Source organism: Eretmochelys imbricata, chromosome 2, assembly GCF_965152235.1.
Source record: "Eretmochelys imbricata isolate rEreImb1 chromosome 2, rEreImb1.hap1, whole genome shotgun sequence".
NCBI lineage: Eukaryota > Metazoa > Chordata > Testudines > Cheloniidae > Eretmochelys > Eretmochelys imbricata.
Window position 1 is genome coordinate 89,366,618 of NC_135573.1, and position 12,638 is coordinate 89,379,255.

A 12,638-nucleotide genomic window follows, 5' to 3' on the forward strand; every position below is an offset into this window, starting at 1 on the left:
AAAAAAATCAGTGAGGGTGTGTAACTGAAGCTCTGAGGAGTTGAAAAGCTTAGGCCAATAAACTCCTAGCCACCAACTAATACATGCTGTGGTCTGACAAGCCGGCAGAACTCTAATCATCATGGAAGCATATGGAGTGAGAGAAAGGGAGCGACACATGGGTATTCTGTGACAACCACCAGAGCTTCAGATGCAGCACAGAGACCTATTAATTTATTCCATTGCCCTGCCTAAAAGTGCTGACCTCCCCACTAATCCTGGCCCTTCAGGGTTCTTAATTTCCAGTATTGCTCAGCCCAGTCAGGCCTGTTCAACGATTTCTTTTCTGAATTAGTCTCTTTGAAGAGGCCCTATTTTCTGTTCAGTGACATGAAAGAGATACTGATGCTGATTATCAAAGGCATGTGCTTCAAACCACCAAGCGTCTAATGCCCAAGGGAGGTAATATTATCTCTGCCTTCAACTTTTACATCCTCCTGCTGAGAAGGACTGGGTGGTTAACTAGCACATCATTCTCTTTTTTTCTTTCCTACTAATTTTACATGGGATATTAAGCAGAGGGAAAGTGAATTAATATCTTAAGCTTGTAGGTCACAGTAAGGAAACACAATCTTCTGAACTGGATACAGTGGTGACTGTTGCAAAGACGATAGTCTTTGACACAGTGGTTTGCAGAAAAGAAGGTTTATCTACATTTTGCTGCTACACCGACAGGAAGTTTCACTGCTTTTATTTGGAGTATGCATCATCTTTGCTTCATGTTATTGTAAACCCTGTAGCCTGAAGCTATCAAGGGCAGTGCGTTCCCTACTACCATCTGTTGGTGAACAGGGGGAAAACAGAGAGATGCTCCATATGGGAAGGAGCTCTCTACCACAATCTTTAGTGAACAGAGGGAGGAGACGACCGAGGGTTGCTTGATTTCCCAGCTATTTACCCAGAACTCCAGATAAACAGAAGCTCCATAAGGAAGGAGCTCTCTGCAACCCTGTACTGGTGAACGGGGGAAGTACAGCTACAGAGACAGATTAATTTCCATAAGCTTTCTACACAGAAATCCTCCAGATGACACTTTGGGGAATCACCAGAGCTGTACACACACTCCAGTTTGGTTGGGTAGTGGGATGGAACTGTGAGGAGAGGGAAAGAAAAGGATCCCCTGACAAGGACTCTGTTCAAGGGTCTTATAGGCTAGGGATCCTCCTTCACTGCAGACTGTGCAAAGAGGTGGCACACAAGCCACGAAAGATGATGCAGAAGTAACTTCACAGTGAGAGACACCAAAGAGGTGGCACTTAGCTGAAGCCACAGAGGGCAGCAACAGCACTGAGTGAACTCTGGAAAGCAACAATAAATCTGAAATCACTGTAACTGGGTTAGGTGGTAGAGCCTGAGGACCAGATCAGGCAGCTCTTCCCCTCGAGGCTGGTGACAGGCCTGCCCAGGTGCCCTCACATACTCTGGGACTATGCTTTCCACTGACACCAAACATGAATGGGGTATAGCAGAGAAGGAGGCGGAATGGCATATTAAAGGGACATTTGCTCATTGGACATTCCTACCAGTGGGTGGGGAACTGAGTTAAGGGACTACTGCCAAATATGCTATAGGGATGGAGGTTTTACTTATCATTCATTTATGTGTCGTCGCTGCGCTTTCCCAAGATGATGCGGTGTTGCCTTGTCCCCAGTGAAGTTTGTCTTATTTTATATACAGACTCAGTGCTTGTGTGCCGGGGGGGGGGAAGAATTGCCCTGTTGAGGATACCCATGGAAGGTATGTAGTGTTACCCAGCTTTCTAGGTGGGGGTTTGAGCTGGAGGAGTTAAAGTTAAGAAAAACCCTGAGACTTTTGAATCTGACCTTTGCTGCTGACAACATCTGGCAGGAGGGTTGCATTATCTTGTAATTAAATGGGAATAAAATGTAGTGTAGCATTTATGATGGATATTTTAACGCCCACATGGTCCTCTTCCACGTATGCAGATTTTTTCAATTATGCTGTATGATGATGTTTCTTTTAAACACAGCTTTGACTGATATGAGAACATTATTAGTCTTGTTTCTTATTTATATTACAGTAGTGACAAGAGGCCCCGAACAGACTCAGGGCCCCCTTTGTGCTAGCCATTGTATATACATAATAAGAGACAGGCCCTGGCATGAAGAGCTTACACTCTCGATGAAGGGTAGGAGAAAGGAAATGTTACAGCTGGCTCTGAGAGGGGGAACTGAGACTGAGTTACTCCTCAGGGGGCTGAACCTAGATCTCCTGAGTCTCAGTCCATTACCTTGACCGCAAGACACTTTGTCCTCTCTGCAAGCATAGGCTCAATCACTGCACACAGGCAAACAGATGAGGATGCAGGGGTCTGCCTAACTGGAGTCAACTGCAGGATCAGTGCTTTGCATTTCTTTACTTTTGTAAATTTAAAATCTCAACCAGAATATCACATTAACATGGAGGGTTTTTTTTTTCCATCTAATTTCCTTGGTTAAACAAAGCAAAAATAAACTAAACAAATAAAAAACCCACAGAGTGAACATCTTGAAATAAACTCAGTAAGACTGATTTCAAAGTGCTATGTGAGAGCTTTCCCTGATTCGATGAAGAAAATGTTGTACTACGTACATAAGCAGTTTTCTATTTTCACTACTTTATAACTACTTTATTACTTAACCAACATTTTGTAACTCAGCAAATCATGCATTCGTCGTTTAGGAGGGCCATATAAGAACCTAGATAGTTCTGCTTTATAGCCTTAAATATTCCTAAATCTATCTTTTAAGTTATCTGACCACTGAATATTCACGAGACACGTCAAGCATCCCTTTTCACATTTGGATGATTTAACAAATGTCCAGATGAAATTTTACAAAACTTTAAAAATCACATCTGGACACTGACTAAATGGCTAGAATAGAATAGCTAGAAGGAGATGATTTTAACAGAAATCATAGGGGCTTAGAATGAATGTACCATCTCAACCACAACCACCATGAGACTGTAGTACACAATAGGCTCAATTTTTCATACTGTTAGCTATGCAAATGCAGGTGCAGTTACATGCAGTTATGCACATAGAAGAATGAATTCTGCATGTGCAATTAGTGGATTTGCATGAAAAACCTGTTGAAGTTGATGGGGAATCTTTCTATTGAGGCTGGTGGGCAATTGTTCAGGGGGCTGTGGATCAGCCCTAAATGCACACACTCGTTATGGTGATCATTTAGTTGTCTGTAAAATCGGACACAATTTGTTTTTCTGAAATGACAGGAATATGGTTTATGGCAGGATGAAAGTTTAGGTTGTAAGCTTCAGGCATTCTGTTCATTGTTATTTCACCAGCTTTGAAAATTAATTTGAACACAGATTCTAAGTAAGCTACAAAGAAGAAAGCCTCCTTTTTGGCATTACTTTTCTGTTTCCAAACTAACACTGCTACCCACCAGTGAATAATCCATTCACAATTGTACTAATAAGTATTTATCAGGAAACATAGAAGTAGGACATAGGAACAAATTTTCATGATGTTGCTTCATACGATGCTTGCCTTTGGCCTTCTGGAGCAGCAGAAAGATTTTTCTTCTCTTTATTATCAAAGAAGATAAACTGCTCTTAGGTCTGGCTTAACTGCCTGAATTCCGGAAGAGGCTGATTCCACTCAATGCTGCACATATGTATTAATGGGTTACTGCAGTAAGAATGAACATTATGACTACTCTTCTCATTCTATCAGTGATAGCATTTAGCCTCATACTTTTGGAACAAAGAACAATCTTGGTGGCCAGTGACCTATGGTGTGCTTATTAAAGGACCATTCCGATGAGGTATGCACAAACAGAACAAAATGATCCCTCCCCACCAAAAAGAAGTTACTGTTCATTTTTGCCTTGCTTTGAAAAAAAACTGTAATGATTCATCATTTACCTCAGCCTTCTCCTTTTTAAAAAGTGTATTTAATTCTTTTGAAAAGTACTAGATTCTTGTCCCAGCGTGGTATGCCCTTCATTCACCCATAAATCAAGCATGGTATTTGTAGGGGTAGTGTCAAATCTTAGCCCTACAGGATGACATCTGTTCCTCAACCCTGTCCTAGAAGGACCATGCTAAGCATGAGTGGGTACTTTTGTCTCCTGGCAGGAACTGTATTTGGCTTTTCTGATGCCACACCCAAGATTTTAAATGTAATGTCAACTCTGCTACTGACGTTAGTTTGTGTGATGTGGATTCCTAGCCACATGGAAATGGACTGAGTTGACCGAACTCACTTCTCCTAAGCCACCAATCAGTTATGGGATGACACAATAAATTAGATCTATGTTACAGAATATTTTCCTGTCTCAAATATTCTTAGTTTCAAATTAATAGTAAATACATATTTTTTAAGGCTAAACTATGCAGCTAGATCGGGGTGGGCAAACTTTTTGGCCTGAGGGCCACATCAGGGTTGCAAAACTATATGGAGGACCGGGTAGGGAAGGCTGTTCCTCCCCAAACAGCCTGGTCCCTGCCCCCTATTCACCCCCCCTCACTTACGATCCCCTGATTGCCCCCCCAGAACCCTTGACCCATCCAACCCTCCCTGCTCCTTGTCCCCTGACCGCCCCATCCCAGGACCCTCGCCCCTAACTGCCCCCCGGAACCCACCCCTTATCCAGCCCCCCCGTTCCCTGTCCCCTGACTGCCCCAAACCCTACCCACACTCCTTCCCCCAGACAGCCCCCCCCGGACTCCCATGCCTATCCAACCCCCCCTGTTCCCCATCCCTGACCCCGCCCGCCCAGAACTTCCACCCTATCCAACCCCCCCTGCTCCCTGTCCCCTGACTGCCCTGTCCACACCCCCACCCCGGCAGCCCCCCTGGGACTCCCATACCTATCAAACCACCCCCTGCTCCCCATCCCCTGACTGTCCCCGGGACCCCCTGCCCCTTATCCAACCCCCACCCTCCGCTCCCTGCCCCATTACCATGCTGCTCAGAGCCGCAGGAGCTTGCAGCCCCGCTGCCTGGCTAGAGCCAACCACGCCGCCATGCTGCCTGGCAAGAGCAGCAGGCCAGAGCGTTGGCGGTGTGGCATGCTGAGGCTGCGGCGGAGAGGGAGCAGCGGGGAAGGGGCCGGGCGCTAGCCTCCCCAGCCAGGAATTCAGGGGCCGGGCAGGATGGTCCTGCGGGTCGGATGTGGCCCACGGGCCGTAGTTTCCCCACCTCTGAGCTAGATGCACAGTTACCTGGATCTCATCTGAGCCACCTCGTCTACTTATCTAACATCAAAGTTACACAACCAGTTCAGTACCGACAGGTAAGAACATAAGACCGGCCACACTGGGTCAGACCAATGGTCCATCTAGCCCAGTATCCTGTTTTCTGGCCAATGTCAGATGCTTCCAAGGGAATGAACAGAACAGGGCGAACATCAAGTGAGCCAACTGTTTCTTTTAGACTAGCTGTGCACTGGCTAAGGTCATAGGTCTCTTACCTCAGCAACACAGTAACAAGAGGCACATAGTAGCAATACAAGTCAATATGCATTCACCCATAGTATGCCACATAAATACAAGGCATACCCAGTAGAAAGGCTTTACGATCCCAGCTGTATCCTGTTACTTTAAATAATCTGTTGTATAAAGCACTGCTTTGAAAAGTTTTGAGGAAGATTTGTGGTTTCAAGGCCTGTAGCATCATATGGACAGAAGTCTAATGAACCAGCACTTTCATTTCAGTGATATCCATTAGCAGAATACTCTTTTGTTGCTAGCTTGTGCTACATAGTTTCCCCCCTTCTCCTGCCAAACACACACACACACACCCCTAAACAGAGGTTGTGGGTAAAGCAATTCATCTAATACTATGTTGTGCCCACCTCTCTTGGATTTATATAGTCAAAATGCTTCAGATTTTATAACATATTTTATAGCCAGTACATGGATTTTCCCATTGATGTAATTCCCATCACCAAGTTTAACTATTCTCCCTAGGTAATTATATCTCCATCTTTTGAGTGTCCGTGGATTGAATAGTTAGCATTAGCTACTGCTGTCATCACTACCCATTTTGCCAAAGTCTGCATGCATTTGGAGATCTCTGAGTAGCCAGTGAATAGACACAAGCCGGGGGTCATTTGTACATTCTTCCCCGGAATGGGTTCATGTTTTTGAGAAATTTTTTGACAGTCTTTTGCTCAACTGGACACATAAGTCTGATTCTCCATTGCCTTGCACCAGGAAGTGTCCCATAGACTATATGTGTATTCCTCTTTTTTTCTTGATCATGCCAGTGGTGATCAGCAGCCCACAGAATACTTTGCAGCAGTTCATGGGAGTTTAATTCTGATTTTTAAAGTGTAGGCGTTTTAGCATGGCACCCCGGGTGATGGTGACCTGGAATCTGTGTGCTCTAAGGTTTTGCCATTTCTCCGCTTTGCATTTTTAACTGATGTTCAGCTCTTGTATGTGAATTAATTTTTGTAGCCCATGTTATTAAAAAGTTAAACACTAGAAAGATTTGGGCACAAATTCAGTGTTAAAACTCCATCAGCTTCAATGAAGTTATCCTGCATATGATAGGATTTCTTTTGTAGGTTGTTTTATTATGGGGTATGCAGGTTCCCTAATGAGTCTCTTTTTTGTAGAGTCAAAGTTGTAGACTTTTCCAGAATTCACAGCAAATTTGGTATTTTTTCTGGATTCTCCATATGATATTAATGTTCCATCATTAAAAATTTCAGCTAGTTTCCTTGTGTTCTTCTCATGCCAAGTCTTCCTGCAGATCTCTTTGCCTACTATTTTTATAGGGCTTGTTTCCCAAAATATACGTGTTAAGGTGTTTTGTTGGGTGTATATTGAGAAGCGTGTGAGCTGCTGAATAAATGTTCCATGTCCATAATATTACTGGGCATAGGTGTGCAAGACCTTATGTTTTATTTAAACTTGGAATTGATTTGGACAGTCTTCTTCCTCCCACTACACTATTCATCAACAGCATAGCAATGATCAGAGAAATGCTGGTGGTCTTGACCATGGATCTGTTTTTCCAGTTGTCAACCCTTGATTGGAGTGTCAATTGGCTTGATCATTCTTTCTCTGGGCAGAAATTCTGCATACAAAGCAACAAATGTATCCTGTGGTTGGAGAGTAATGTGTCCATTCTCAGTCAGCTATTTCATTATTATGCAATTGTCTTCCAACACTGCTGTGTGGTATGAGATGACACACACTTAGATGGTTTCAAACAGAGATTTGTTAGTGCCCATTCTGATTTATGACACAGCATAGGACCATTACAGTAGTAGGCATGAAGGCTGTGACAGTTGGGTGAAGCCAATTTATAAAAATTGATAAAATAACAAACTGCTTATCAAAATCAATCCTCTATGTCCCACACCATTTTATGTACCTCTCAGTTATAATTACAACTCTTAAAGGAATAAACCACCAAATAAAAACACCTCTAATTTTTTCACTGGTTTTACTGCTTGCAGTTTTGTCTCCTCCCACAAATATCTATCAGGATGATGGAATGGGGAGGAAGAGAGGGGAAGGAGATTATAAATAGGATTGGCCAAATTATTCTTTCTTATTTCAAGGCAATGTGATCCAGTGGTTAGGGCTCTGGACTGGGATACATGATACCTAGGTCACTTGGTAAACTGGGCACAAGCAAACTGTGTGTTTTAATATGGCTTAATGTAAATGTGTACATCTAGGAACAAAGAATATAGGCCATACTTACAGGATACGGGATTCTATCCTGGGAAGCAGTGGACAATCAGCTGAACATGAGCTCCCAGTGCGAGGCTGTGGCCAAAATAGCCAATGCGATCCTTGAATGGATAAATAGGAGAATCTCGAGTAGGAGTAGAGAGGTTATTTTATCTCTTTATTTGGCACTGGTGTGACCACAGCTGGAATAATGTGTCCCGTTCTGGTGTCCACAATTCAAGAAGGAAGTTGAAAAATGGGAGAGGGTTCAGAGAAAGATTAAATGACTAAAAAACATGCCTTATGGCAGCATTGGGCAAACTACGGCCTGTGGGCCACATCCGGCCCGTGGGACCATCCTGCCCAGCCACTGAGCTCCCAGCCAGGGAGGCTAGCCCCCGGCTCCTCTTCTGCCATCCCCCCTCCCCGGCAGTCTCAGCTCGCCGTGCCGCCAGCGTGGGAGGGGGGTGGGGTCCCGGGGGACCTGTCAGGGGGCGGGGGTGTGTATAGGGGTTGGGGCAGTCAGGGAGCGGGAGGGTTGGGTAGATTATGGGGTCCCAGGGCAGGGGCTTAGGGGTAGCGGGTCCCAGGAAGGGGTGGTCAGGAGACAAGGAGTAGGGGGGGTTAGATGGGTCAGGGGTTTGGAGGTGGGCGGAAACTGGGAGGGGGCAGATAGGGTTAGGGTTTCTGGAGCCACAGCCTTCCCTACCTGACCCTCCATACAGTTTTGTAACCCCGATGTGGTCCTCAGCCCAAAAAGTTTGCCCACCCCTGCCTTATAGTGAAAGACTCAACAGATTTATTTAGTTTAACAAAGAGAAGGGTAAGGGATTATTTGATTACAGTCAAGAAGTACATAGGAATAAATATTTAATGATGGGCTCTTCAGTTTAGCAGAGAAAGCTATAACACGAACCAATTGCTGGAGGTTGAAGGTAGACAAATTCAGACTGGAAAGAAGGTGTACATTTTTACAGTGAGAGTAATTAACCATTAGAACAATTTATGAAAGGTCATGGTGGATTTTTTATCATGGCCAATTTTCAAATCAAGATTGTATGTTTTTTCTAAAAGAACTACTCTAGGAATTATTTAGGGGGACATTCTTGGGCCTGCGTTATACAGGAGATCAGGCTAGCGGATCACAGTGGCCCCTTCTGTTCTTGGAATCTATGAATCTATTCCTGGCATTGGTACTGGCTTGCTGTGTGACCCTGGGAGAGTCACTTCACCTCTGTTTCCCTGCTGGATCTTATCTATTTAGATTCTAAGCTCTTTGGGCCGGGGACTGTCTCCTACTACATGTCTGTACAGTGCTTTGTACAACAGGGTCCCAAGCTTGGAGTGTCCTCTAAGCACTACTGTAACACAAATAATAAATAAACCTACACCATGCCACCCCACTGATTTCCCCACTGATTGACTGAAATCCAGTGCTGCAAGATTCATATCAGGTTGGTAGCCTCCCCCATTGGCTGGTTCACAGAGACCTAGTACAGGCCTGTAGAGCCTGTGACTTAGGCCTCCCTCTTCCCTCCCCCTTCTCGGTGTACTGTTCCTTGGGGGTGAGCAGGAATGAGCAGCCACTGCACACCCGGTGCCACAGAGATACTGGTTCTGCTATTGTGGAAGACCTTTGCCCAGCTCTGTAGGGAAGGGGAGAGGTTTCCTGCCTGACCAAGCTTGGGCCTCTCACGATCTGTCCAATAGCATTTGCCAAGATTTTGTGTTTTATTTTGTCTTCCACCACATCTGAGCTTTCATTTCAAAACAAACCAGCTCTATGGCATTACAGAGATAGCTTTCACAATGTGCTGCTGCACTGTTATCTCACCCTGGCAGAAAACCAGCTGCAGTTAAATGGCTGTGAACAGTAATAACTTCAAAGCCTATTTGGGAACCATTTACGTGCTAATCTAGTAAGCCGCAGGTAGTTAAGAAGAATACACTCATTTGGGTTTGAAACACATATGTTGGGCAAAATTTGTCTCTCAGTTATAAAAACAAGGTAGGTGAGGTAATACATTTTAATGGAACAACTTCTGTTGGTGAGAGAGACAAGCTTTCAAGCTACACAGAGCCCTTCTTCAGGTCTGGAAAAGGTCTCACAGGTATACCCATTCTGTCTTGAACCTGCACAGGTGTAACTGAGAGCAGAACTTAGCCCAGTGGATTTTTTTTTTCATTGAAAGAGCCCTGACAAAACCTTGAAACAAAAATTTCTAGGGTGGAAGAGTTCATATCTTTGCGGCTCCTGCTTTTTTAGCTGGAAAAAGTTTCCCTTAAGGCTGGGATCACAGGGCAGCAGAAACCTTAGCCAATATTTGGCTCTTTGAAGCATTTTCCATTGTATTATGTGACTCGATCCAAAAGAGGGTTCGTTTCCTTACCTGACAAGTGCTGCACACCAGCCTTTCATCTGGACTTGCTGTTGAGCATGAACAGCTACTTTTGTGAGCAGGTTATAAAGTCATGTGCCAAGGATCTCATCCTTGCCACCTACAGAGTTTGAGCATTTCCAAAAGTACCTTCTCTTTCTTCCACATTATCCAAGGGTGATTAAAGGTTAGGACTCTTGTTAGGAGATGGGAAGTGAAATGACAGAGGAGGTGAAGGGACGTGGTGTAAAAGAATCAGATTAGGAAGTTTGGCTTGGGGAAGGATACACACAGAGGCAGGAGAAGAAGGAGAAAGTGCAGAGAAAGGGGAAATTTGGAGACAGGAAGGGAAGAGGAAAAGGTGGAAATAAGAGACAGGACCTCTTAGATTGCAGACTAGTTAGGGTAGGAATGTGGTCTGCCTCTGTGATTGTACAATGCCTGGCATGCTAGGGTTGCAATTCTCATCAGGGCCTCTGGATGCTGCCTCAATGTAAGTATCTCATAAGACAACAGTGCAGAGGGACTAGTCGGGAGACCCAGGTTGAGAAGGAACTGCTAGTCCCAGATGTACGGAGAGTTGGGTTGAGGTTGGCTGTGAAAGTTGAGCAGTTGGGCTTTCTTTAGGGGAGTTGTGATCAGTTTGGCTAGGGAGGGGATGGTGTATCCACTGTACATGTTCCTTTTTGTTATTTGATCCCTGGGGCAGCCAGGACCATTATTTCAGATGAACACGGTTGCTTGTATTCTCAGGTGGAGGCAAGGCAGCAGGGTGTGAATTGTTTGATGGAGACGTGGCTCAACTACCATACAGAACGGGAAACTAGTAACCCCTAATGAAAGGGTGGGGTAAAACCTGTCATGAACCCATAAGAAAATATGCCCTGTTGCTGTGCAGTGTTGGTAATTGAAGGAGCACTCTTTGAGGAGAGATTAAATTAGGTGTCATGATGCTATTAGTCAGCTCCTTCCTGCTCAGCCCCAAGCAAATTCCTAGATCAGCTCCTGCTGTGTGTTCAGCTTTAAAAAAGGAGCAAGCCAGCTGAATGGCTCGATACATAAATATGGCTTACACACAGGAAGAAATGGTAACAACAAACCTTCATCAATGGGTTCCAATCTATAATTGTCCAATTAGGAAAATAAAGCTGTTTTACAAACTGAGTGATACTAGATCTGGGCAAACCAGACAGTTTGAGGGAGCAGCCAAGCCATAGCAAAGCAAGCCAAAGATATAACTCAGGCCAATGAAGCTGACTAAATACCTAGAGTATGAAAAAGAAAATACATAATTGATATATGAGGTCACTGTGACCGCCAGGAAGCAATGCCAGAATATTCTCGCTGGCTTGGCTTTCCTTGGCTCAGCCTGACACATCAATGCAGAGCGCAGCCTAACCCAGGCATTCAGTGCAAGCCTGGCTTGAGCTTTCATTGGCTTGTGAACCTCCCTTGATAGGCTGGGTAAACTGTTTTAATTTCATAGACCTGTTCTTCCAAATAACTGCTGAACAGATACAAACTTCAGAGTGCATAATCCTAATCTGATTCCCCTAAACCTGCTCACCCCTTGAATTTTATTAAGAAATTTGTTAATACAAGGGTGCTGTAATAACACTAATCCCCAATTCTGATTTTTATTTGAGGTCTGATTCCTGAGAGCCAGAGCTACTGACAACAATAAAATCAATCAGGTTTCTACTTGTTTTATTTTTCCAAACACTGGCATAAGGTATAGAGAGCATTAGATTTGAAAAAAGCACTGAATGTGTGATAAATGACTGCCTATCTGTTTGTACAGGCTTTTCCTTTAGAGATTGTTGGAGAAGGCTGAAGTCCTTGCAGGGATAAGGATTTGGTAAATTTCTTTAATGAGGTTCTTGGCTGAATGCTTTAGCTGGAATTAGGTCAATGTGCAACTGGGTGTTTTGTTGATGTATTTTTGTACATATGCGTAGTGATATCATTGACACATATTATTTATTCAAGTCACCAAGGCCTGATGAAATACATCCTAGAATATTCAAGGAGCTGAATGAGGAGGTATCACCACCCTGGCACTGTAAAAGTGATTATCTTTGAAAAGTCATAGAAGAAGGGAGAGATTCCAGAGGACTAGAAAAGGGCAAATATAGTGCCCATCTATAAAAAGGGAAATAAGAACAACCAAGGGAATTACAGATCAATCATCTTAACTTCAGTACCCAGAAAGATAATGGAGCAAATAATTAAGCAATCAATTTGCAAACATCTAGAAGATAATAAGATGATGAGATCAGCATGGATTTGTCAAAAACAAATAATTTCAAACCAACCTAATAGCTTTCTTTGACAGGGTAACAAGCCTTGTGGATAAGGGGAAAGTGGTACATGTGGTATTTCTTAACTTTAATACAGGGGTGAGGAACAACTTTCATAGTGGGGGTGCTGAGAGTCATTGAACCAAACTATAAACCCTGTATATGATGGAAACTACTTCAAGCCAGGAGTTTCAGCAGCAGTTCCAGCGCCCCTAGTTTCAGCACCTCTGCTTTAGAAAGGTTTTGATGATGTCTCGCA